This window comes from Schistocerca cancellata, chromosome 1 (genome assembly GCF_023864275.1).
Source record: "Schistocerca cancellata isolate TAMUIC-IGC-003103 chromosome 1, iqSchCanc2.1, whole genome shotgun sequence".
In the NCBI taxonomy this organism is placed as follows: domain Eukaryota; kingdom Metazoa; phylum Arthropoda; class Insecta; order Orthoptera; family Acrididae; genus Schistocerca; species Schistocerca cancellata.
The window spans coordinates 348,267,795-348,294,339 of record NC_064626.1 but is presented as its reverse complement, the minus strand read 5'-3'; the positions used below and the strand labels follow the sequence as shown (position 1 = coordinate 348,294,339).

General features: G+C 37.9%; 1 protein-coding gene across 1 annotated transcript in view; it reads right to left on the bottom strand.

The window, feature by feature from the left end:
* The window catches only part of LOC126173706 (double-stranded RNA-binding protein Staufen homolog), a 170,239-nt gene extending 165,396 nt beyond the window's left edge, over positions 1 to 4,843 (bottom strand). Inside the window, exon 1 of the mRNA XM_049920978.1 lies at positions 4,802 to 4,843. The gene's annotated coding sequence lies outside the window, so the exon portion shown is untranslated. The remainder of the gene's footprint in view (positions 1 to 4,801) is intronic.
* Between the last annotated feature and the right edge of the window lie 21,702 nt (positions 4,844 to 26,545).

Sequence of the window (26,545 nt, the reverse complement as noted above, 5' to 3'; positions counted from 1 at the left end):
TTTCTCCAAAAAATTCTTGTCCCGAGGTATAGGCATCCAGACATGACGCTGTGAACACCATTTTGAAGATGCGAATTTCGGATTTTTTTTTTTATGTTATTCTCTAACAGTTCTAGATATTTTGTTAGAGTTTTTTTTATTTGATAGATAATTGCTTTATGATTACAATGATATCCTCCATTTGGACATATCTGTCCAAGTTTTTGTATTGTCAACTTATAATTTTTTTTAAATTTACGGATTTTTTTTATTTTTTCCAAAAATGCCACTCCAGAAAAGCGATTTTTTTCCTGTTGATTAGTACCATGTATTACTATATTCTCTGTAAAAGAGAGCATCTACTTTTAAGCTGGACAGGTTTTATTTTAGAAAATCATCTTTTCTAACTTTCAAGGCTAATGTATGTCTTCACTGAAGCTGTTTCTTACGAATTTCTTTGTTACAATGTTTATTTCTATTGCCTTTGTTACAGTTATTTCTTTTCACTTACATAGTTGGAGGAATTACTTTTTACTTCCATTGTTGGAGTAATTTCTTTCACTTTCATTGTTGCTGATATTCTTACACTTTGTTGTAGTTTGTTGTCACCTTCTTTGTCATGGTTGTTCATTGCAGGTTTCTGTATTGTAGTTGTTCAGTGCTAATTTGTTTACTGAAGAGACTTCTAAGAAATCTGAGACCATCCAGTGAGTTCCATGTTTTCACGAGGAATTTGCCAGTTGACACAGCAGCAGTGTGTTTTGTGAACAGGACTGTTTGAAATGTCTTCTGACTGGGACCACAGGTGAGTGAAGTGTGCTGACTATTTGCATATCAATAATAGAGTGAAAATAAAAAAGAGAGAGAGACTTTGTTCAGGTTGGGAATAAGTGTTCTCATTTGAAGACTGTTTCAAAATGAGGATGTTTCCAGTGAAGACTTTTTGTATTTTAAATGTTTTGACAGAACAACAATGATACTATCTGAACTAGGCAAAGCCTTCCATGTTGCAGATTTTGCATCAATAGAGGAAGAATTAAATGCCCTGAATCAGTCAACTACAGAAGTAGGTATAAGTCCTGTTAAGAAACCATGGTCAGTGAAGTCAAGTCATAAGCTCTATACATCAAGAAAGCACACAGAAAATAACTAAAGCTACGCATGAATACCCTACAGCAAAACTGACCACTCTCTTCAAAGTAGAAATTCCATCATCAGAAGAAAATGAACCAAAGCACTCTTGCAAGGAATTTTTCACAAATAACAATTGAGCTGTTGTGCATCCTGCAGTGAAATGGTGCAAGTTTTAGCTATTATTCCAGATACATTTTCAAAGAAAACAAACCACATTCCATCAGTATCAAAGTGCATGGTAAACAAATCAAGAATTGTGAGATCTGTAGAAGCAGCTCAAGTTCAAATAGTGCAGTCATTTTATCTGGAAGATAAATGGGACTGTTCTTGCCAGATTGCCAAGAAAAAAAGACACTATAACTGTAACAGCTGAAGGTCAAGAAGTTGTGAAAGAGAAGAGGTACATTACTCACAGTATTAAAGAAACCTTTGCAATTTATAGGAGCAAATGGTTCAAATGGCTCTGAGCACTATGGGATTTAACATCTGAGGTCATCAGTCACCTAGACTTAGAACTACTTAAACCTAACTAACCTAAGGACATCACACACATCCATGCCCGAGGCAGGATTCGAACCTGCGACCGTAGCAGCAGCGCGGTTCCCAACTGAAGCACCTAGAACCACTCGGGCGCAACGGCTGCCTTATAGGAGCAACTATACAACTTCACATATTGGAAAAATCAAAATTTTATGCACTACAACCAAAGTGGGTAGTTCCACACCCACCTAGAGATGTCTGTTTCTGTGTGTACTGTGCAAATTTTGAACTTTGTGTGATAACTTTGAAGAACTTACTAGAGCATGTGACATGTGACACCTTGGTTGGGGGCATGAAGTCATTAGCAGTCTGTGACAAGGCGAGAGACTTGTTTGTTTCGAGAATGTGGTTACTGCCATGAAAAGGGAGGACTGTCTTTACAGACACTTCACCTGGAAGATGTAGCAGATAACTCTGCAGGAATTACGTCTGCGACACAGCATCTGAAGAAACTGCAACAACACACTGCTGAAGTGGAAGAGTGTGTAGAAGCTGAAGAACTATGTCTAGTGCTTCCGAGATTTTGCTAAGAACTGGTCTGTAATTCTCCCACAAGAGGTACAAGTGTATCAGAGTAATGACCAGGTTTCAGTTTTTACAAGAGTGACATTTTCAAAACAAAACCACAAGTGTTGCAGTTATAAGTGATGACATAGGACGTAACTCAGCACATACGTTTTGCTAGCAATGCGCAAAATTCTTCAACTGCAAACAGGGGCAGAGAAGATCATCATTATTTCTGATCGTGCTTCTAGCCATTTTAAAACTTGTTACCAGCTGTTTGAATTGCGTAAGTTGCTTGTGTCAACTGACTGGGTATACAGTGCAACTGGTCACAGGAAGGGACCTTGTAATGGTGTAGGAGGCCTGCTGAAGCACCATCCTACAAAACAATCTTTCTAAACCAAATATAGCTGCAATTCAGAATGCTGATGATTTTACGAGAGTTGTGAAATCTTCCATCCACATACCTGATTCTTTTGTCCAAAGAGGAAATCGAAGAATTCCATGAATAGAAAAAAGAAGAATGATCTAAACAAATAACTCCTGTGAAGGGAATTCAGTACACACATTTTTGGACTCAAAATGATGGGGGAACTCTTATTGCATGCACTTTAAAGAGCAACAAAGAAGAAATTTCATTCTTTTGGCCAACACCCAGGAAACAGCAGAATAATATTCAGACTCACAACCTGAGAAGGAGGATGTTTGAGGTGCGTGTGTATGACTGTGACTGGTGGATTGCAGAGATTATAGACACCAATTATGCATTAAACGAAATTGTAATGAACATTATGCTACCACATGGGACCGCTGCTGAATATAGGTTTCCAGCTGAAGGACAGCAAGAACACCAACAGTGCTCACTTCCTGTTCACAATGGTTTGAAGATTGTCAGTTCTTTAGGGCCTATTGGTTCAACAAGAAGGCTTCACTCTATATCAAAGAAAGATAGTGAAGCAGTGGAACACATTTTTAGTTCATTGACTGGCTAATTTCAATACAAAACAGAGTGACCAGAAGTTGGATAAATCGAAAGTCTTTGGACCTCTAACATACATTTTGGAACCATTAAAACGTTTGAAAATGAGTCTCTTACTCATCTTTCAACACTAAAATTATGTTAAATGTTACAATAGTAACAAACCCATAGCCCCGGAACAAACTTCTCAATTCATGATTGCTCTCAAGCCTATGCAGTATAAATATTTTAAAAATGGATGTTCATGAGAGAGAAATTACTTACACTGCCATCAATAGTATTTTCTACATCTATAGAATTTGTTTTAAAATGCAATCAACATAATAGTTTAAACAAAGATGTACACTTTTATAACAGCAGGAAGTATAGTGATTAGCAAAGTCTAATATACAACACAATCCTTCGTGTACAGGTACGCAATAATTTAACAAGCTCCCAAAAGTACCATATCTCAATATGGTTACACGAAAATTGCTTTTATGGATTATCTCACTAATTTAGAATTTGCAGCTCTTGCATTCTTCATTTGCAGTGTATGTCACAAATAAATGTTTTAGAGCATTAAAGAATACTTAACACAGGAATGGATCACCTTCAATTGCACCATATTAATTATAAGTAACTTGATATATTGCGCCAGTACAATAGTTCCCTGAAGGTACCGGTATGGTATGAATTTTAACACACATACACAATCTGGAGGAAACTGTTATTTCACTATGGAGAATAAATAACTAGGCTATATGTATTTATGCTTGTTTATGCACTTATATGTACCAAATTTTCTTTTTCCATTGCTGATATATCAAGTTATATAATGATCCATGGCCAGCTATATTAATTCCTAAAGTAAAAGTCGTGAGGTACATTAGATTGTTACTAATGTCGATAATTCGTTTTGTTATGATGAACAATGTGATCATGGAGAACCTGAGCTAGCATCTTTCTTGTCAATTTATAAAAAAAGGTTAAATTCGGTAAACGCAAGCGCAAATAGCTGACTGCAACTTCATAACAGTTTCTAATAGCTGCCTCACATGGTATAGCTTCATTTACTTCATAACTCCCTACAGGAAACAAAAAAACTGCATGAATAAATAAATACATGTAAGAATCTCTTTAGAATGTTGACTGGGAACTACGTTCAAGCCACTTCTTCCATTTAAAGGATTGGGGGGGGGGGGGGGCGGCGGGGGGCTTGCACATGGAATTATAGAAGCGCAGTGGCCAGAAATCCGACTCCATCTATTGCAGTATGAAGCTACGTACATGACCTCTCTTCAGCAGAGTAACATGCGTAGCCTGAAGATGCGTATGTTGAATGGCTATATCTCATCCATAATCAAAACATATTCGTGTGGTAGGTGGCCCGTAAATACAAGTAAATAAGCCTTAAACGCCAATACAACTCATGACCTTTTCCTTAATTTGTAAGCATACTATACGCACAATATAACTTCGGACTCTTTGCTGTGGTTGCTCGTAGCGTTAAAACACGATCATCGCTTACACTTTGACGCATGTACAGTTTCCTACTTTCCTGGTTAATGTTGGCAACGGACGGAAACAATCCGAAACTGCACGAACTCGTTCGAATTTCGCCGATTCCTCCGCGCCAAAACTTAGAAAAAAAAAAGCCTCACCCCCAAGGTCAAGGATACTCACCTATATTTACTGCAGTTATCTTCAAGAGTCCTGATAACATAACTTTCGTAAAATATCAAAGACAAAAAACCTACTTTTAAGCCATAAATCGTATATATTAATAACATATACAAAATAAATCATGATTTGTCACTTAAAATGTAACCTATTTTTACCGTTAGCATTTCCATACCGATGGGTTGATCAACTAATCAAAAGCCACTAAAGAGGCCAAAGTCTTCAATAAAACAACTGATATGTAGACCAAACATCAGCTAATAAGCAGGCAGCATACATAACAAAATAATTAATAAACGAACCCATCGCATAATTATTTTAGCTCCAGTATAGCTGATATTTTTGTAAGTTATTTGACACGAGTTCCCGAGCTAGGTCAGGTCCTTTTTGGGAATATATAATGTATTTTAGTGGTGTTTGTGCTCCGTTGATGCAATCTGTTGGAACGTGACGATGATTCCCCATCATTCGCCTTATACAGTCGTAATTTGTCGCAGTTGCAAGAAATTTCATATATAATCGTCACGCGTTGAAACTGGTCGCATACAGATTCATCATATCTAATCGCGGCTGTAAGTGGTATCACAAGACAGTGATAACGTATATGAATACGCAATACACCTTACCATTTGCGGATACAGTATTACGTTTAAAATGTTCGCTTAGTTGACCTAAGTTTTGTGTTTCACTGGCCTGTCAAATAACACAACAATAATGTCACCCTAGTACAAAGTGCAGCAATGCTAGTATAAAAATTTTATAATTAATTACAAAGCGCACACACACACAGATTCCCAGCGCACAGTAGTGTCCCTATTCAGTTCCAGATTTACGTGCACTGGAAAACATTTAAAAGGCACCGGGAATAAAGTAAGTGATTGTCAACCTCACGTTCAGCATAACCTAAATGCATCAACACCGTCTAGCCGATGTTTCAATCAAGCAATTACTTAGAACATAATCGAACGTCAATTCAGTAGTTACATATTTAAACGAATGCTGAGAAAATCACGGTCAGCATTGGCTATGACATTCGAGGGTTAGCACAAAGACGTCAAAAACTGAAGAAGCTCGAGTTTAGCAAATGAATACACAGTCAAAATTAGGCATCTGAGGCGACAGTATTAACTGTTCATGGGAACAGAGACAAACGATGGGCTTTTTCACATTGCAGAGCATACGAACTCAAATGACATGCCATTAAAAAAAGAATAACATTTCCAACCATTTATCACACCAACCTGACATTTATAATAATTGTCTTACCTTCAAGGTCGAACACCACCACATTCACCTCAGCAACACTGCTGACGTTATCCTAACTACACTTTCGGATATATCTGATAATCCCCGTCAACAGTGGTAGCAACCTGCAACATGAAAATTCCCTGCTAATGTTATTAATTATACCACACTTGTTCGAAAAATAAAGCAAACTTACCATTATTCCGCCAATGTGCTCTCCTATGCGCCCTAACAATGGAATATATCATATAGTAGTCCTATATAAATCTATTAGTGCTTCTTTCAATTTATTGCACAAAAATTTCTCGTTTGCAGTCGCATTACTCATTAAAAAGTAAAAACTATGTAAGAAGTAAATCGCGTGCGCTGATTTAAATTTGTTTACCATGAACACGAATAAACTTTGAATTTGTATTTCATATAAATGATTGTCTTTCGAAGAACTTATTGCTTGTAAACGGAAATTAACGAGGTTTGATTTTCGTTAAGTTTTTTAAGGTCATTCAGCGTTAAAAGTCGCGACTGATAGGCCTAATTTATTTAGGTATATCAGTGGAGTATAAATGCAGCTGTAACAGGTCACTACAACAATATATAAAAACACATATATCGTAATAATTACTGAGAGTAGTGCGGTCATGGGTGTCGAATGCGCTTGCTGCCAGAGAGTAGTTAAAATTTTAAATGATTTCTTTGGGGCGATTACAGTTGGAAAGAAGAAGCGATTTCTTGAATAGAATAGAACAGAAACTTTATTGTGACATAACATGTCATATACAACAAGATGATTGGTCATAGGTGATCATCAGTTTAAAGCTACTTCCTAATTGTAAGTAAACAGAATAATTACAGTATTTTATAATTTAAGTACCACAAAATTATTTAAAATAATCATGTTGGAAATAAAGTAAAATTAGCAATAAGTATTTACTTAAAGTACTTTTTTAGCACGACAGAATAAAATTTAACATCAGCCACAGTTACTTGTGACAGTCACTCATAATATTTACTTGCAAGGTATTTTTTTAAATGATGTCCAAATTCTGGTTCATAATTTTTAAATTTGTCACAGACTTTATTTTCCAGCCTCATATCCATATAGTAAGATGTCTTATCCAGCAGTTTTAGTCTATGAGTTGGTAACTTGTACTGATATTTGTTTCTTGTTTCATAATCATGCTTAAACAGGTTATCCTCAAAAAGTTGTGGGTTTTGTTTAGAAAACTTAATTGTTTCATAGAGATAGAGGCCAGGAACAGTTATAAGATCAAGGGTCTGCACGATTGTCTTTTTTCAGCACCTGCCATGGCTCTAATGATTTTTTCTGTAGCCTAAAGACTCTGTAATTTTGTTTTCTCTGTTTCCCAAAAAATTATACCATATGTAATCGCAGGTACAAAATATGCATGATATATAACTTTTTTGGCTGGTGTTTCTATTATACTGCTTATAACATTCGTTGCAAATATTAGATTATTTAGACGATGACACATGGCAAATACATGGTCTGTCCAAGATAAAGTCTTGTTCAGCATTACACCTAGAAATCTGGTACAGTTTGTGATGGCAAGGTGATTGTCCTCATATGGTATTTCTAGTATATCTCGTACAGTTTGCTTTGTGGTAAAGTGAATGATTTGTGTCTTTGTGAGATTTAATTTCAGACCAAGACGAAAGACCAGACGAATTATATGCAAATCAAAACACAGCTAAAAGTGCGTCCATAATTACGGCGAGAAGGTAGGAACGAAATTTTCCAAAGTAAACATACACTCAGATAGCCATGGGCGTGGACTCGCAAAAATTTTACGCTATGGACATGGTACAAACGCTTCAGTGCCATACTGGATACCAATTAGTGTAAAACAATGATCATCATTGGAATCCCGCTTAGACCTCATAAACGATTCGTGCGTAAATAAAGAACTCATGAAAGCCTACAACCAGTTCGAGAACATATGCAAAATATCTGAAAATGCTCAATTTCTACCTGTTAACTACCTAGAGAGAGAGACAGTTTTGCAAAACATGGTATGCACTTAAATGGGAAGCGAAAGAGTCTTCTCAGCTCTAAAATTATGGAGATGTTGATGGCAACAGCAGAACCAAGATTACCATGCCAGCCACAAATAATAGTACAGCAACCACCACCAACTATTAGCAGTGAAACCATCAAAAACTACAGCAACAAAAAAAAAACTATCAATATCAGAAATAAAACCACCATCATCAGCTGACATAGCACAGCCCTCACCAGTGGCACAAAAACCAGCATCGACTGAAGCAAGACAATCCTCATCTCAATCAACAGCAGAACCACCATCATTAGAAACAACAACAGAGCCAAATGGTGGCAGCATCAGCATTGACAGAATCAGGATTATCATTATCACATGAACAAGCAACAACAGAAGAACCAACAACAACAGCAGAAGAATCAATAGGAGCCACTCATAACAAGAGAAAAACTTCACCACCATGCCATCTTGTAGATTACATTAAGATGAGTAATCTACAAAAAGTTGTGTCTGGCCAGTTTAGAGTAGATAATTTTGATGACATCTCATCTAGAGTAGCAAATAATGACTGTATTGTGCATTTGAATATTGAAGGTTTATCAAGTAATCTGGTCAGTAAGCTTCATGACTTAGAAATATTTCTGGAGAGAACGAAATGGTTTGTAAAGGTTATGCTTAAGTGAACATTGGCTTAGAGATGAAAATATAAATTTATTGAACAAACTAACAGATTATGAGGTAGCAGCTAGCTTCTGCAGAGACAATGGGTATGGTGGTTCATGTATTCTGGTTCACTCATCAGTGAAATACCAAATTAAGCAAAATTTCAATAATTTAAATGAAGAACACACATTTGAGAGTTACTGCATAGAACTTAAGGACTATAACAAGCTGATATTCAGCACTCAGTGTTCTGCAGTTTTCTGGCCAAACTTTAAAATTTACTCCACCAACTCAAAACTGAAAAGATATGTAAAAAAAAAAAATTGTTGTTTGTGCTGATTTTAATACAGATATGAGAAAAGATGACAAATTTGCCTTTAAGATGAAGGAGCTATTGTCCACACATGGCTATATTCTAAATTTTGCAGAAATGACAATGGTAACTGGTTCGTCGGCACTCTGCATAGATAACATTGCTAGTAGGTTAAACTACAGAGTAACAGAAAAATGCATAGTAAGCTTAAAGATCTCAGACCACAGTGCTCTATTAGTGCCATTACCCTGCGTTAGCCCGAAGCACACAAACAAGAAAAATCAGAAATTTTAGACTAGAAAATATAGAAATGTTCGTCAATAAAATCAGCCTCATCTCATGGGCATTTACTGCTAAGTCCTCCGTAAATGAAAATTTCAATAAGTTTCTGGAGGCCTTGTTGATAATGTTCAATAAATGCTTTCCTTTTATAACTATAAAAACTGACACACTTAAGAAGGGTTCATGGATAAGAAGGTGTATTCAGATTTCGAGCATGAGGAAAAGAACTTTATTTGGAGGGAAAGTCAATCAACACCCAAAATTCTTAAATTATGTAAAGCAATATAAGAAAATCTTTGATAAAGTTGTCAGACAAGCGAAAAAATTGGAGAATAATAATTACATTTCAAACGCTAAATATTAGTCTAAAGCAATATGGACCATTGTAAAGAATGAAATAGATATCAAAAAAGGCAGACAATGGAAACTTAACTGGTGGTTGAAGGTGAGACTTTTTGGGACACTACACAAATCTGTGAAGTGTTTAACAGCCACTTCATAAACCACATAAAACACATGAACTTCCACCACCAAACGTGTACCTTGTTTCCAGTTTATGTAATCCCACTAAATTTAAATTCACCCATATATCCTATTATCAAGTAGCTGATATCATGAAGTCCTTGAAGAATTTAAATTCTGTAGGATGGGATGAAATTCCTACAAAAATAATAAAGGTAGTCACACATAGTATTGCACATCCATTGTCCCTTATAATGAATCAATATTTCGAGGAAGGATGTTTTCCCGATAGACTGAAGTATGCTGAAATATGACCCATTTACAAAAACAGGCAGACATGATGCCATGAGTAATTGTTGACCAATCTCATTGTTATCAATGCTTTCCAAAATATTTGAAAACGCTGCATGTAACCAGATAGTTAACTATAATGATCTGCATAATATTATTCAGAACAATTAGCATGGTTTTCAAAGAAGACACTGCACTGTGCAATCCATTAATGAACTTATTACAAAAATTAGTAGTAGCCTAGATAAAAATATGAATGTATCGGGCATCTTTTGTGATCTAAGTAAAGTCTTTGACACAGTAGATCACAAACTACTACTTCGCAAGCTACAAGCATGTGGTTTTAGTGAAAATTCGCTGAGATGAATGTCATCTTATCTATGAAACCGTAAACAAAGAATAGTAGTAGAAGAAACTGGTAAGAAATTCTTCTCAAGTGGAAAAAGACAGAACAAGATGTGCCACAAAGATCTATCCTTGGGCCAATACTGTTCTTGTAATATATAAATGACTTGCAGACTAACATAAATTCAGACACTATTCTTTATGCAGGTCACTCTACAGCAATAGTCTGTTGCAAGAAAACTTAAAATTTGATTAGTCATCTTCAGCTGAAATTGAGGCCTGAGTGAGATATAATGGCCTGAAATTAAATCTAACAAAGACAGAAGTCATTCATTTGAGCATGAGGGAAAGAGAATTTTCCTTGGAGGCGAAAGTCAATAGAGACCCAAAATTCTTAAATTATGTAAAGCAATATAAGAAAATATTTGATAAAGTTGTCAGACACGCAAAAAATTTGGAGAATAATAATTACATTTCAAACGCTAAATATAAGTCTAAAGCAATATGGACCATTGCAAAGAATGAAATAGGTATCAAAAAAGGCAGAGAACGGAAACTTAACTGGTATTTGAAGGTGAGACTGTTTGGGACACTACACAAATCTGTGAAGCGTTTAACAGCCACTTCATAAATTACATAAAACATTCACTTTACCACAAAACAAGCTGTACATGATATACTAGAAATACCATATGAGGACAATCACCTTGCCATCACAAACTGTACCAAATTTCTAGGTGTAATGCTGAACAAGAATTTATCATGGACAGACCATGTAGATGCCATGTGTCACTGTCTACGTAGTCTAATATTTTCAATGAATGTTATAAGCATTACAATAGAAACACCAGCCAAAAAAGTTTTATATCATGCATATTTTGTATCTGTGATTATATATGGTATAATTTTTTGGGGAACAGAGAAAAGAAAATTACAGAGAGTCATTAGACTAGAGAAAAACATCATTAGAGCCATGGCATGTGCAGGCCTCTGTTCAAGGCCCTTGATCTTATAACTGTTCCCGGTCTCTATATCTATGAGACAATTAAGTTTTCTAAACAAAACCCACAACTTTTTTTGGGATAACCTGTTTAAGCATGATTATGAAACAAGAAACTAATGTCAGTACAAGTTACCAACTCATAAACTAAAATTGCTGGAGAAGACATCTTACTACATGGGTATGAGGCTGGGAAATAAAGTCTGTGAAAAATTTTAAAATTATGAACCAGAAGAATTTGGACATTATTTAAAAAAAATACCTTGCAAGTAAATATTATGACTGACTGTCACAAGTAACTGTACATTATGTTACATTTTATTCTGTCATGCTAAAAAAAGTATTTTAAGTAAATAATTATTCTTAATTCTACTTTGTTTCCAACATGATTATTTTAAACAATTTTGTGGTACTTAAATTACCAAATACTGTAATTATTCTATATACTTACAATTAGAAAGTAGCTTTAAACTGACAAATCACCTATGTCCCAATCGTCTGACTGTATATGACATGTTATGTGACAATAAAGTTTCTATTCCATTCTATTCACCCAAACCTCAATTTCAGTCAGATACTGCTGAAGATGACTAATTAAATTTTCACTTTCCTTGCAACAGACTATTGCTGTAGAGTCACCCGCATAAAGAATAGTGTCTCAATTTATGTTAGTCAGCAGATCATTTATAAAATACAAGAATAATATTGGCCCAAGGATAGATCCTTGTGGCACACCTTGTTCTGTCTTTTTCTAACTTGAGAAGAATCTCTTACCAGTTTCTTCTGTTACAATTCTTTGTTTCCTGTTTAATAGTTAAGATGACATCCATCTCAGTGAATTTTCACTAAAACCATATGCTTGTTGCTTGCGAAGCAGTAGTTTGTGATCTACTGTGTCAATTCATATTTTTATCTAGGTTACTACTAATTTTTGTAATAAGTTCATTCATGGCTTGCACAGTGCAGTGTTCTCTTTGGAAACCATGCTGATTGTTCTGGATAATATTATGAAGACTATTATAGTTAACTATCTGGTTAAGTGCAGCTCTTTCAAATATTTTGGAAAATATTGATAACAATCAGATTGGTTGATAATTACTCATTTCATCATGTCTGCCTTTTTTTGTAAATGGGTTGTATTTCAGCATATTTCATTCTATCAGGAATACATTCTTCCTTGTGAGGTCATTGATCTCATCGGATTAGAGAAGGATGGGGATGGAAGTCAGCCATGCCCTTTCAAAGGAACCATCCAGGAATTTGCCTGAAGTGATTTTGGGAAATCATGGAAAACCTAAATCAAGATGGCTGGGCATGGACTTGACAATAGTCCTCCTGTATGTGAGTCCAGGGAAGAGGACCAAGTATTGATGATAGAGCAGGCAATAGCTTGTCAAAAATGGTAAACAGAGTATTGGAAGTCACCTGAGAAGTTAGGTGCAGCAACTTTACATTCACATGAGGATCGTATGTGGATTCTGCAGTGGCATAGTCAACCCTTGATGGACAAGGCAGTCAGGTGAATTAATCAGAAACTGAACAGCTTACTGCTGACATCAGGCGTAGTTGACATTGGTGATGTGCCAGTTGCTGCCATGGTAGATGGAATACACAAGAGATGGCCCACACTTTGTCATATCCGTAGGTAAAAGGCAACTTCTGTAAACAATATCGAAAGTTAATTAAAGGCAGAATTTTGCTGCAGCAGAGGCCACAAGAGTCACACATGTAGAGCTGGCTCACAGCAGATGCAACCACAGGGATGATACACCAGGTCAGAGGATGATGAGGTAGCCCTGGGAAAACAAGCTATTTGTCACACTTTATGAGGTGAAGTCCTTAGACAGGAAAGGGATGAATAATATGACAGAATTAATGAAGCAACACCCTTAGACAGTAGGGGATGAATAAGGTGACAGGATTAATGAAGCAAAGGTCTTGGACAGTAAGGAGACAAAATTAATGGGCCAATGCCCATAGGCAATAATTCTGAGAAAGAGAGCACAAGCTGTAAGAGAAAAGGGAGAGAGGTTTGTGGTTGTGACTATCTTATGTTATGAGATGCTAATTAAAGTCTTAGAACGTATTTGGTAGCCATGCAGGGAATGACTTCCTATCCCCTCCACACAGCCTCTGAAAGATTTCTGAAGAATAATTAACCAAGTCAACCAATATGGTGATGTGAAGACTTCAATGCTATGACATGCCAGGGGATACTGGGGTCAAAGCAGTAGTCGGACAAAATGAGAGGGTCCAGGGGACAGTGTTGCTTCTTCTAACAATTCTGTGCATGAATCTAAGATCAATAGAGCCATGCAGCTATCTATCTGCTTACCGGTGACTTCAGCCTAACACACTGTCTGCCTTTGTCCTCAACTGCTTCTCACGTCTAACCCATACAGTTACATGTCAGAAGAAGTCACAGACAGGCAGACAGAGTGTTGGACTGAAGTCACTGGGAAGTGGATAGATAGCTGCATGGCTCTGTTGATCTTAGATTAATGAGAAGAATTGTTAAAAGAAGGAACAGTGATAAATAGTCACTGTCTCTTTTAATATTCCTCTCGGGTGTGCAGCCGAGAAGAATATTATCAATTATTATGCCGGGAAAGCCTTCGGAGCCAAGTCAATGTCTCTGTGTAATACTTGAGTTTAGTGTGAAGGCACCTCAGTTGGAGAAGTCAATCTGTAACTTGAGATTCAGAATAAACTTAAAGGTTGGTTGTACCTTTTGAGTACGTATTCTCCTCATCATCCTCTACTCAACTACACACATCTTAGGGAATTTACATCAGACCATCAAGTCTCATTCTTACATAGGTCAACTGACTGGATTCCCTTGAACATGAACCACTGTTGCGAGGTCTCTTGCTAAACCCATGCTCAGGATGCGATAAATAAATTTGGAGCAGGAGGTGTAGGGTAATCATGGTTTTCTTGCTGGTGGTCATGGTATGTTGGTATCATGTAAGTGTGTGATTAGGAACTGGTAGGTTTGCTACACCTATATCAGCACCTGTAGAAAGTTGTGGAAACTTGCAATTTTCTGAATTTGATGGGTGATAGGACAACAGAGACCTATAACTGTAGCAGAAGTCGGTGCAGGTAGGTACCATTCTGAGGAGGCAGCCAAGACATCTTCTGGCTGAGCAGAGCAGTGTGTTGAAAGCAATCAGTACAGAGAGCAGCAGACGGTGAGCATCATCAAAGATGGAGACAGGTGGATGCCCCAGGGTTTGAAACCAGGGGCCAGACTTCACAGCAGCAGCAACTGCAGCAGCAACAAGCTGTGGGGTCGCCATAGTTCTAGCGGTACAGGATCTGACACTTTGCAGCCAGATGTCATGAGGATCAACAGTGGGGGCCCAAATTTTGCAGAATTGGCAACAAGAAAGTGTCAGTGCAGTCCAACAGGTACAGCAGCAGATGCATTGCAACACGCAGCAGCACAGCTCAGTGTGACTCGTCCCAATGTAGCACAGCTACAAGGTAAATTAAGCATGTAACTTGTTAGAATACTTTGTATAGATTAACTGGTCTGGCTACTTCTAATTGGTAACCGGCAGAATAAGTACTAAGGAAGCTTTGTGTATCATAGGTAACTCCTTTGATGGTAATAAGGGGGGCCTGAGGAAAGTTATCAAAAGTGTTGATCATGCTTTTGAGCTATTAAAGCATGAAGAACATGAAATGTTGTTTAAATTTGTAAAAGCAAAAATTAGTGCAGAAGCGACAGCAAGGCAAGGGCGGGGGGAACCAATTGAAACATGGGCAGACAGGATTGATGAAATGTAAAGGGACTTTAGAAAAGCTTTTGGTAGGGTGGCCAGCAGGGAAAGTCAAAAGGAAACAACTAAATTAACTGAATCTATAGGTAGGGCATACTTTATACAAGGGCTAAGTAGTGAAAGAATACAGACAACTGTGTGTAACCAAGATGATGAAATTAGGCTATTAGTAGTAGAAGAACATACTCTACAAGAAGAGAGCAAGTTATCCCTAATGAGGGATGAGGGAGTAATTCCAGAAATATGACTTGGACCTGTGAATGAGATGGTAAAACTGTCTAGATATGTAAAAGATCTAAAGCGCTTTACATATGGGATGCAAGAACACACTGCTGGTAAGTACAGATGGAACTAGCCACAGGGCAGAGTCTGAGTAATGACAGCCAAAGAGTTTACGGATGTTTGTTATCAGTGTGACAAGAAAGGCCACACAGATGTGGACTGTAGAGCTCAGTTAAAGGAAGTGAATGACATTGATCCATTTATAGGGAACTATAGGAAGACCAACCAGTTATACATAGGGAGATGCTCCAAGTGTAGTCAGCTGAATCACAATAGACTGTGTATGAGAATAAAACACATAATGTGCTTTAAATGCAAGCAAATGGGCCATTATGCCAGGGACTATCATGTACGTGCATGGCATGCACTGAGAAAATACAGAATGCCAGTGGCAAGTAAAAATGGGAAAATTCAGGGCATCTAAGAGGTGACAACACCATGCAGTCAGGCATTTGTCACATTAAATAAGCCAACAGTTTGGCTGATAGATTGTGCCACAGAAAACAATGTATTAGTGTTACATTGAGTGGAATTAAGGAAGAAACTGATGTTATTGGTAGACACAGGGGCGCAGTTCTGCCGGCTAGTTGTTAAGTTACAATAAATGAAACAGAAAGCCTTTGGCTGAAAGATGTCACCATCAAAGCAGTGTGGACAATAGGTATAATGGAAATACACCTTAGTGCAGAAGGTGCCAGAGAAGTCAAGCACAAGATTAATTTGTATGGATCAAGGTTAGACACCTCCCCCCATTAACCATGGACCTTGCCGTTGCTGGGGAGGCTTGCGTGCCACAACGATACAGATAGCCGTACCGTAGGTGCAACCACAACGGAGGGGTATTTGTTGAGAGGCCACACAAACGTGTGGTTCCTGAAGAGGGGCAGCAGCCTTTTCAGTAGTTGCAGGGGCAACAGTCTGGATGATTGACTGATCTGGCCTTGTAACACTAACCAAAACGGCCTTGCTGTTGTGGTACTGCGAACGGCTGAAAACAAGGGGAAACTACAGCCGTAATTTTTCCCGAGGGCATCCAGCTTTACTGTATGGTTAAATGATGATGGCGTCCTCTTGGGTAAAATATTCTGGAGGTAAAATAGTCCCCCATTCGGATCTCCGGGCGGGGACTACTAAAGAGGACATCATTATCAGGAGAAAGAAAACTGGCGTTCTACGGATTGGAGGGTGGAATGTCAGATCCCTTAATTGGGCAGGTAGGTTAGAAAATGTAAAAAGGTAAATGGATAGGTTAAAGTTAGATATAGTTGGAATTAGTGAGGTCCAGTGGCAGGAGAAACAAGACTTCTGGTCAGGTGAATACAGGGTTATAAATACAAAATCAAATAGGGGTAATGCAGGAGTAGGTTTAATAATGAATAACAAAATAGGAGTGTGGGTAAGCTACTACAAACAGCATAGTGAACGTATTATAGTGGCCAAGATAGACACGAAGCCCATGCCTATTACAGTAGTACAAGTTTATATGCCATCTAGCTCTGCAGATGACGAAGAAATTGAAGAAATGTATGATGAGATAAAAGAAATTATTCAGGTAGTGAAGGGATACGAAAATTTAATAGTCATGGGTGACTGGAATTCGACAGTAGGAAAAGGGAGAGAAGGAAACATAGTAGGTGAATATGGATTGGGGCTAAGAAATGAAAGAGGAAGCCATCTATTAGAATTTTGCACAGAGCATAACTTAATCATAGGTAACACTTGGTTCAAGAATCATAAAAGAAGGTTCTATACATGGAAGAATCCTGGAGACACTAAAAGTTATCAGATAGATTATATAATGGTAAGACAGAGATTTAGGAACCAGGTTTTAAATTGTAGGACATTTCCAGGGGCAGATGCGAACTCTGACCACAATCTATTGGTTATGAACTGTAGATTAAAACTGAAGAAACTGCAAAAAGGTGGGAATTTAAGGAGATGGGACCTGGATAAACTGACTAAACCAGAGGTTGTACAGAGTTTCAGGGACAGCATTAGTGAACAATTGACAGGAATGGGGGAAAGAAATACAGTAGAAGACGAATGGGTAGCTCTGAGGGATGAAGTAGTGAAGACAGCAGAGGATCAAGTAGGTAAAAAGACGAGGGCTAGTAGAAATCATTGGGTAACAGAAGAAATATTGAATTTAATTGATGAACAGAGAAAATATAAAAATGCAGTAAATGAAGCAGGCAAAAAGGAATACAAACGTCTCAAAAATGAGATTGACAGGAAGTGGAAAATGGCTAAGCAGGGATGGCTAGAGGACAAATGTAAGGATTTAGAGGCTTATCTCACGAGGGGTAAGATAGATACAGCCTACAGGAAAATTAAAGAGACCTTTGGAGAAAAGGGAGCCACTTGTATGAATATCAAGAGCTCAGATGGAAACTCAGTTCTAAGCAAAGAGGGAAAAGCAGAAAGGTGGAAGGAGTATATAGAGGGTCTATACAAGAGCGATGTACTTGAGGGCAATATTATGGAAATGGAAGAGGATGTAGATGAAGATGAAATGGGAGATACGATACTGTGTGTGACAGAGCACTGAAAGACCTGATCGGAACAAGTCCCCGGGAGGAGACAACATTCCATTAGAACTACTGACGGCCTTGGAAGAGCCAGTCCTGACAAAACTCTACCACCTGGTGAGCAAGATGTACGAGACGGGCGAAATACCCTCAGACTTCAAGAAGAATATAATAATTCCAATCCCAAAGAAAGCAGATGTTGACAGATGTGAAAATTACCGAACTATCAGTTTAATAAGCCACAGCTGCAAAATACTGAGGCAAATTATTTACAGACGAATGAAAAAAACTGGTAGAAGCCGACCTCGGGGAAGATTAGTTTGGATTCCGTAGAAATGTTGGAACACGTGAGGCAATACTGACCTTACAACTTATCTTAGAAGAAAGATTAAGGAAAGGCAAACCTACGTTCCTAGCATTTGTAGACTTAGAGAAAGCTTTTGACAATGTTGACTGGAATACTCTCTTTCAAATTCTAAAGGTGGCAGGGGTAAAATACAGGGAGCGAAAGGCTATTTACAATTTGTACAGAAACCAGATGGCAGTTATAAGAGTCGAGGGGCATGAAAGGGAAGCAGTGGTTGCGAAGGGAATGAGACAAGGTTGTAGCCTCTCCCCGATGTTATTCAATCTGTATATTGAGCAAGCAGTAAAGGAAACAAAAGAAAAATTTGGAGTAGGTATTAAAATCCAGAGAGAAGAAATAAAAACTTTTGAGGTTCGCCGATGACATTGTAATTCTGTCAGAGACAGCAAAGGACTTGGAAGAGCAGTTGAACGGAATGGACAGTGTCTTGAAAGAAGGATATAAGATGAACATCAACAAAAGTAAAACGAGGATAATGGAATGTAGTCGAATTAAGTCGGGTGATGCTGAGGGAATTAGATTAGGAAATGAGACACTTAAAGTAGTAAAGGAGTTTTGCTATTTGGGGAGCAAAATAACTGATGATGGTCGAAGTAGAGAGGATATAAAATGTAGACTGGCAATGGCAAGGAAAGCGTTTCTGAAGAAGAGAAATTTGTTAACATCGAGTATAGATTTAAGTGTCAGGAAGTCGTTTCTGAAAGTATTTGTATGGAGTGTAGCCATGTATGGAAGTGCAACATGGAGAATAAATAGTTTGGACAAGCAGAGAATAGAAGCTTCGAAATGTGGTACTACAGAAGAATGCTGAAGATTAGATGGGTAGATCACATAACTAATGAGGAGGTATTGAATAGAATGGGGAGAAGAGTAGTTTGTGGCACAACTTGACTAGAAGAAGGGATCGGTTGGTAGGACATGTCCTGAGGCATCAAGGGATCACAAATTTAGCGTTGGAGAGCAGCGTGGAGGGTAAAAATCGTAGAGGGAGACCAAGAGATGAATACACTAAGCAGATTCAGAAGGATGTAGGTTGCAGTAGGTACTGGGAGATGAAGGAGCTTGCACAGGATAGATTAGCATGGAGAGCTGCATCAAACCAGTCTCAGGACTGAAGACCACAACAGCAACAACAAGGTTAGACATTCTGTATGACAGTACAATGAAAAACAAGCCAAATTTACAATTTTTTTTTTTTTCCACTCAGTGACTATTTTTGGACTGGGAGCCAATGGTTTTTGCATTTTTAGAAATACCATTTTTGACTATGTTTAGTTGATTTGAAAATGGGTCCTGGCACAAAAGTATTCATCAAGTAAATAAAAAAAGTGAAATTTGCAAGTTTGGCTGGTTTCTCATTGTACTGATAAAGAGAAGTTTCTGACAAACAATTATTCCAGCATGCTGGGAGTTTGTACATTCTGCATGACAGGTTGATAAGTTGAGGTTTTCTAACACAGCAAATATTAAGACCACAAGGGCAAGACATACTGTTATCAGTAGAAGGGAAACCAAAAGGTTATGATTTTGAGGCACATCAGGAATTCGATGGGAAATGGGACCAATGTTGTTAAGAGTGGACTGAAATGTACTGCAAGACAGTGAGAGGGAAATGGTTATTCCAAGACAGGAGATTTTACTTGAGGTGTACATACCACCGCCATTGGTGAGAGTGCGAAAAGGTGGTTGCATACCAAATGTAATGAATTTGTTGCAGGACAAAGTTCAGTTGAAGAATGTCAGGTTAGTGATGGAAGAATTAGAGTGACTAGTGAAAGTAAGTAAAGTGAAAATACAGCAAAGAAGCTAAAGAGAAGACAGAAAGTCATGTTAGTGCTTTATGGATCAGCTGAGAGTTGATTACCTAAATGTGGAATAGAAGAGTGCAACTGTGGAGGTTTTGCATGGAGTACAGAGATGTAATTCTTCTGTTGGGTGACAAATTGTCACGTAACATCCACATTGAAGCACAGGATAATGATGGCACCAGAACATACAGGAAGGTGGTCCAGAATTCCAGAAGTGTAGAAATAAGTCTTAAAAGAGCAAATGCTGAAAGATGACATAATTGTTGAAAGTAAGAATGGCTGGAATGCACTGTTATTGTAGGTTTCATAGAAGATAGACACCAGTGGGAAACAGAACTGGAGAGTTGTGGTGGACTACAGGCAAATGATATTACTGTATGTGATGCATTTCCACCACTGAATATCTTCAGTATCTTGGACCAACTAGGGCAGGCAAAGTATTTCTCAAAATTTGATCTTGCAGACAGATATCATCAGATATTGATGGACGAGAAGGACTGAGGAAATACTGCATTCATTATCTACATCACTACTCCACAAGCCACCTGATGATGTGTGGCAGAGAATACTTTTGATACCATTAAATGAATGACCTTTCTTGTTCCACCTTCAAATGGTGTATGGGAAGAATGATTGTCCATAAGCCTATGTTAGCTCTCATTTCTCAAAATTTTTCATTTTGGTCATTTTGTGATATGTATGTGGGAGGAAGTAATATGTTGTCTGACTCTTCCTGGAAACTACTCTCTCAGAATTTTGATAGCAAACCTTTCTGTGATGCACAATGCCTCCCTTTTAGAGTCTGCCACTAGAGTTTGTTGAGCATCTCTGCAATTCTCTCATACGGACTAAATGTTCCCGTCTCAAAATGTGCCACTTTTCGCTGGATTTTCTCTATCTTTTCTGTCAGTCCTACCTGGTAAGGATCCCAGACTGATGAACAATACTGAAGAATTCGTCAAACAAATGCCTTGTAAGACACTTCTTTAGTGGATAAATTATATTTTCTTAAGATTCTTCCTACGAATCTCAGTCGCATCTGCTTTTTGTATTGTTTATTTTATGTGTTCATTCCAATAAGGTCACAACAGATATATATTACTCGAAATTTTATGGCAGTTGATGTATTGAGCAATTTGGCATCAATAGTGTAGTTGTAAAGTAATGGATTTCTTTTCCTACGTGCGCGCAATATGATACATTTATTCATGTTCAGAGTCAATTGTCAATTCCTATGCCATTCATTGATCCTCTATAGGGATCCTCTGTAGGCCCTTTTGCAAACTGTTACTATCTTCTGGCATTGCTACCTTTTTATAGACAATTGCATCACCTAAAAACAGCCTTAAGGAGCTTCTGATGCATTCTATTAGATCATTTATATACATTGTACACAGTAAAAGTCTTATTGCCCTTCCTTGGTGTACTCCCAAAATTATCTTTACATCTGTCAATTTTGTTCCATTAAGAGTGACATGTCGAGTTCTAGCTGCATGGAAATCTTGAATCCAGTTGCAAATCTGATCCAATGTTCAGTAAGCTTGTATTTTTTCACTAAGCAGCAGTGTGGGACTTCCTGAGGTCAAGGAACACAATGTCAACCTGAGTGCCAATGTCTACAGTACTGTGAATCTCAAGAAAGCAACAGAAGGAACTGAATTTTGCAGGAGCTCTCTTTGCAGTATCCATGTTGATTTTTGTAGAGGAGTTCACTTTATCAGCATTATAAGAGATTGTGTGAGCTCCAGGATGTTTTTTGCAGCTGATGAACACAGATTGGGCAGGTCTGCAAGGAGTAAAATGTTCTGTTTATCTAGTAGATATAGCATGCTATGGAAGGAGCATAATGAGAAGCTCCACAAAATCTATGATAGAAGGCAAGAGCAAACAATCAGATAAATGTGCACGAGTTCCAAGGAAAGAAGTGGTCTTCTTGGGCCATTGTAAATGACAAGGGAATATTTCCAGACATGGCAAAAGCGAGAAAGGAAAATTTCTCCTCAGCCAAAAACAACAAAAGAACAAAAAGGATTTCTGGGCTTAATTAGGCACTACCAATGGTTTATTACAAAATTTAGCAAAATTGTGAAGCCACTTCATAAACTTTTAAAGAAAGAAGTGGGGTATGTTTGAGATGAAAGAGAAAAAAATGCTCTTGGAAGAACTGAAGAAGGAATTGATTAATCCACCATTACTTCAGTATTGAGTCTTGGAGAAGCCATTCATAGTGATGACAGACTGAGCACTGCAGTGTTGGGGGCAGTTTCGTTGCAAGACAAGAAAATTGGTGAAGACTTGATCATTGCATATGCATCGAGGTCACTGAACAAACTGAACTTAAACTACAGTACTACACAAAAATAATTGTTTACTATAGTATAAGCAGTGAAGGTGGTTTGACAGTGCATCTATTGATGAAGGTTTACAGTGGCAACAGACTATAAGCCATTAACCTGGATCTTTAGTGTGAAGCATCTGAGTTTTAGGCTTCTGAAGTGAAGACTGAAGCCTGAACAGTGTGATTATGAGATAATCTACAAACCAAGCAGATTAAATAGTAATGTGAATGCTAGTGAAAAAGAAATTAGACTCTAGGAGAAGGAAGATATATTAAGAGAGATGCATAATAATCCATTTTGAGGACACTAAGGAATGTATAGACTTTTGAGGGAATAAAGTCATATAAACAGTAGGTTTGAATGAAGCATGACATTGAAGACCATATACAGAAGTATGCATCATGTCAAAGAAATAAGTATACACAAGTGAAAACATGAACGCCTTTAGAAATTACTGACACAGCTGAGGTTGTGTTTGAAAAGTGTTCAATGGACATGGTGGGTCCTTTAGGTATATCTAGTATAGGTAAGAGATATAAGTTAACATTTCATGGTGACTTTAGTAAATTTACATTAGCAGAGCTGATGGAAAAATAAGATGCAGATACAGTAACTGAAGCATTGGTGGAACATATAGTATTACAGTATGGGATTCCATCAGTACTTTTCATGTGCCAAAGTTGAACATTTATTTAGTGATATTTTCAGAAGAATGTGTAAATTGTTAAGTATTAATCAGATACAGACTACAGCTTATCACCCAGAATCTAATGTGCACTGGAAACAAGTCATTCTACACTGGTTGAATATCTAAGACATTTTGTAACAGGGGATCCAAGCTTTTGGGACAAGTAGGTACCATATGCAATTTTTGTGTTTAATACCACACCACATGGCAGCACAGGGTACACACCACTCAAACTACTGTATGGAAGAAAAGTAAAAATACTAGGAATACCACAACAAGAGTCAACGCAGGTAAATTATGATTACGAATTCAAATGCGAAGAGCTTAAAAGCGAGAATGCAGCAAGCAGACAGGAGGTGAGAGAGTTAATAGTAAAGAATAAGAAAACCAATAAGTAACAATATGCTAAGAAACAAAACCCAAAGGGATTTAAGGTAGGTGACATAGTACTGCCCTATGATGAATCAGCCAGATGTGGCAGATCTAGAAATCTAGGTTCACAATAGCAAGGACCAAATGAAACCATAAGGGTTGATACTCCAAATGTAATAATAAAGATTACAAGAAACAAAGGTACATGCAAAAAGATTAAAACAATACTTTTTATTTCAGGTATTCCACATGCAGTAAGAATGTTACTACTACTAGTAATTTCATAATCCCAGCATTACATTCAAGCTGCAATGCAGAACAAATGACAAGATGCTGTAACAGATTATTTTCAGAAGGCTGAAAGATATGGAAAAATTAGCAATACATAGATGTAGGGACACAATGAAAGAACTGAATGTAGATTAATAATGTAACACGATATATAGAGAGAGTCACAGGGTTACAGAGATAGGTACATCAGACATGTGACAAGAAAAGAGGGGGGGGGGGGGGGGGATGAGAGTCATAAATTTTGTTCAACAGGTAAGTAAAATATTATTTGGAATACTAGATGAAGCTGATGCTACATATTGGATGTAAACTCAGAAGGATTCTTAAGGTTGAATAAGGTTCAAGTAGCAACAGTTAGAGCCGCACAGTCTGGAGTTTGTAGAACAGTAGGCACAATAAAAGGAAATGAAAACATCTCAAAGTAGGAATGGAAAGATTGGAAAGATGCATTAAGTCAAATGTTAAGGAAACAGACAAGGGATTTAAGAGGGTCACAATATTTGTAATGATCTGCGAACAGTTGCTGCAACTGTTAGAAGTTTTTGGGGAAGTAGAAGCAGAATATGAACAGATGACAAATGCAATTGTTAATGCACAGAAGGGCATATTGCAGCCACACGTAATAAATCCCATTCAAATTGGAAATTTATGGTAAGTGTCTATGGGACCAAACTGCTGAGGTCATTTGTCCATAGGCTTACACACTGCTCAATCTAGCTTAAACTGACTTATGCTAAGGACAACACACTCACCTATGCCTGAGGGAGGACTTGAACCTCCAATGGGGGAAGCCGTGCAAACTGGCAAGGTGTCTCAGGCTGCATGGCTACCCCATGTGGCAAATCCCATTCAAATTGTAGATGAGCTGAAAGATAAGAAGTTTCCTATTTCTCTAGCTGAATCACCAGGATACCTCTTTTAAAGTTAGTTGATGTAGATGTATTCATAGCCATTTGTGTAATACTACTCCATTAGATGATAATAATATGTTTAATTTGGATAGGCTGCATTCATTGCCAGAAGATATTCTCCAGTCAAAAGGAAAATACATATTTATTCAGTCTGAGAAAGACTTTTTGCTAAGTGATGAAGCAAACAGACAGTATGGAAAGCTGTCAGTTGAACTATGAAACTGTAACCAGTAAATAAGAATAGATGGCTGAGCAGACAAATATTTGCACTGATCTCATATTTTGACCAGGAAGAGTGTAAAGCAAAATCTTTTCAGCCAGTATGCAAAATTCCAAATGATTAGTGCAAAAAGAATAATACCTTTAAGTCAGAGTATTTGGACACACTAAAGTAATAGGAAGTGGTTATATGTAGTCTGATAGTCCTATGCGGAAAGCAGGCTCCAAAGGACGTGTTGTTGAAAGGAGTTGGAAAGTTAAGTTCACGGTAAGTGTAAAGGGTATGGAACAAGAGTACTCATACAGACAGAGTTAATTATATGTACAAATATCACTAAGAAAGATATAATACCTCACATAAATTTGGTATTTGACTGTTGTGTAATAGTGAGAAGACAAACGTTTCCTTTTTAATTTTAGAATTTCTTTTACATCGTGTGGATACATAACTAAATGACTTGAAAGCAGTATGAAAAAGGTTAGATGATCTGGTAACAATGGTTGATGAACAGCAGGTCAAATCAGATGCTCCAGACATATAACACATTTGTCTTCCCCCTGTGGGTCCAAGGGTTAGAATAGGCCTGAGGTATTTCTGCCTGTCATAAGAGGCGACTAAAAGGAGTCTGAAATGTTTCGGCATTTTTATGATTGTCCCTTGTGGGGTTTGACCTCCATTATCCAAAATATTCTCGAAGAGCAAGCCAACTGGGGGAGGGCCTTTAGCATATTTTATAGTCATGACTTTTCAGTTCCACTCATTCTTGAGTTGCTGGGAGAGGACACCTTCCTAGGTGCGTTTTCCTCTATCCATTGTGCAGTGTCATTTTCTGTGCCGACGGTCATCATGGACTTTTTTGCACTTCATCCAGCATGGTAGCCAGTCTGTTGTGGTGGGGCACCATGTACCCTGTTGGTTGTAGCCTCCCCTGACTACATAGGGATTGCTCTGCTGATGCCTGTACCGTTAACTCCCCATGTATGCCAAGAAGTAGATGCCCATCTACGTGGGGTGTCAGGACTCCTGCCAATGGCCATCCTGCTACGTGGTCAAACATCAGCAGTCTCTAAGCATTCGAGGTCTCAATTTAATGTGATGAAGCATGATCCCGAATTGTTCCCCTTCCTGGCCATGCCATGGGAGGAACGCCAGGCTAAAGGTGGAAGCAAACCATATTTACCCCAGTACCTCATATGTACTAGAGCTGATGGGGAGTCCTGTATGTTGATGAAGCCTCAGTTTTTTTGTGGAGCACTTGCGGGACAAGTTTGGGGATGTGGAGGGATTGTCCAAAATGCGATCTGGGTCAGTCTTGATAAACACAGCATCCTCTGCCCAATCACGGGTATCACTCACCTGTGACAAGCTGGGGGACGTTTCTGTTTCCATCACGCCCCATAATGGGGTAAATATGGTACAGGGTATTATACTTCACAGGGAATGTCTTTTGCAGTCAGATGGCGAGCTGCGTGCCAACTTAGAATGACGGGGTGTTCATTTCATCCAGTGCGTCCATACGGGTCCAAATGATAAT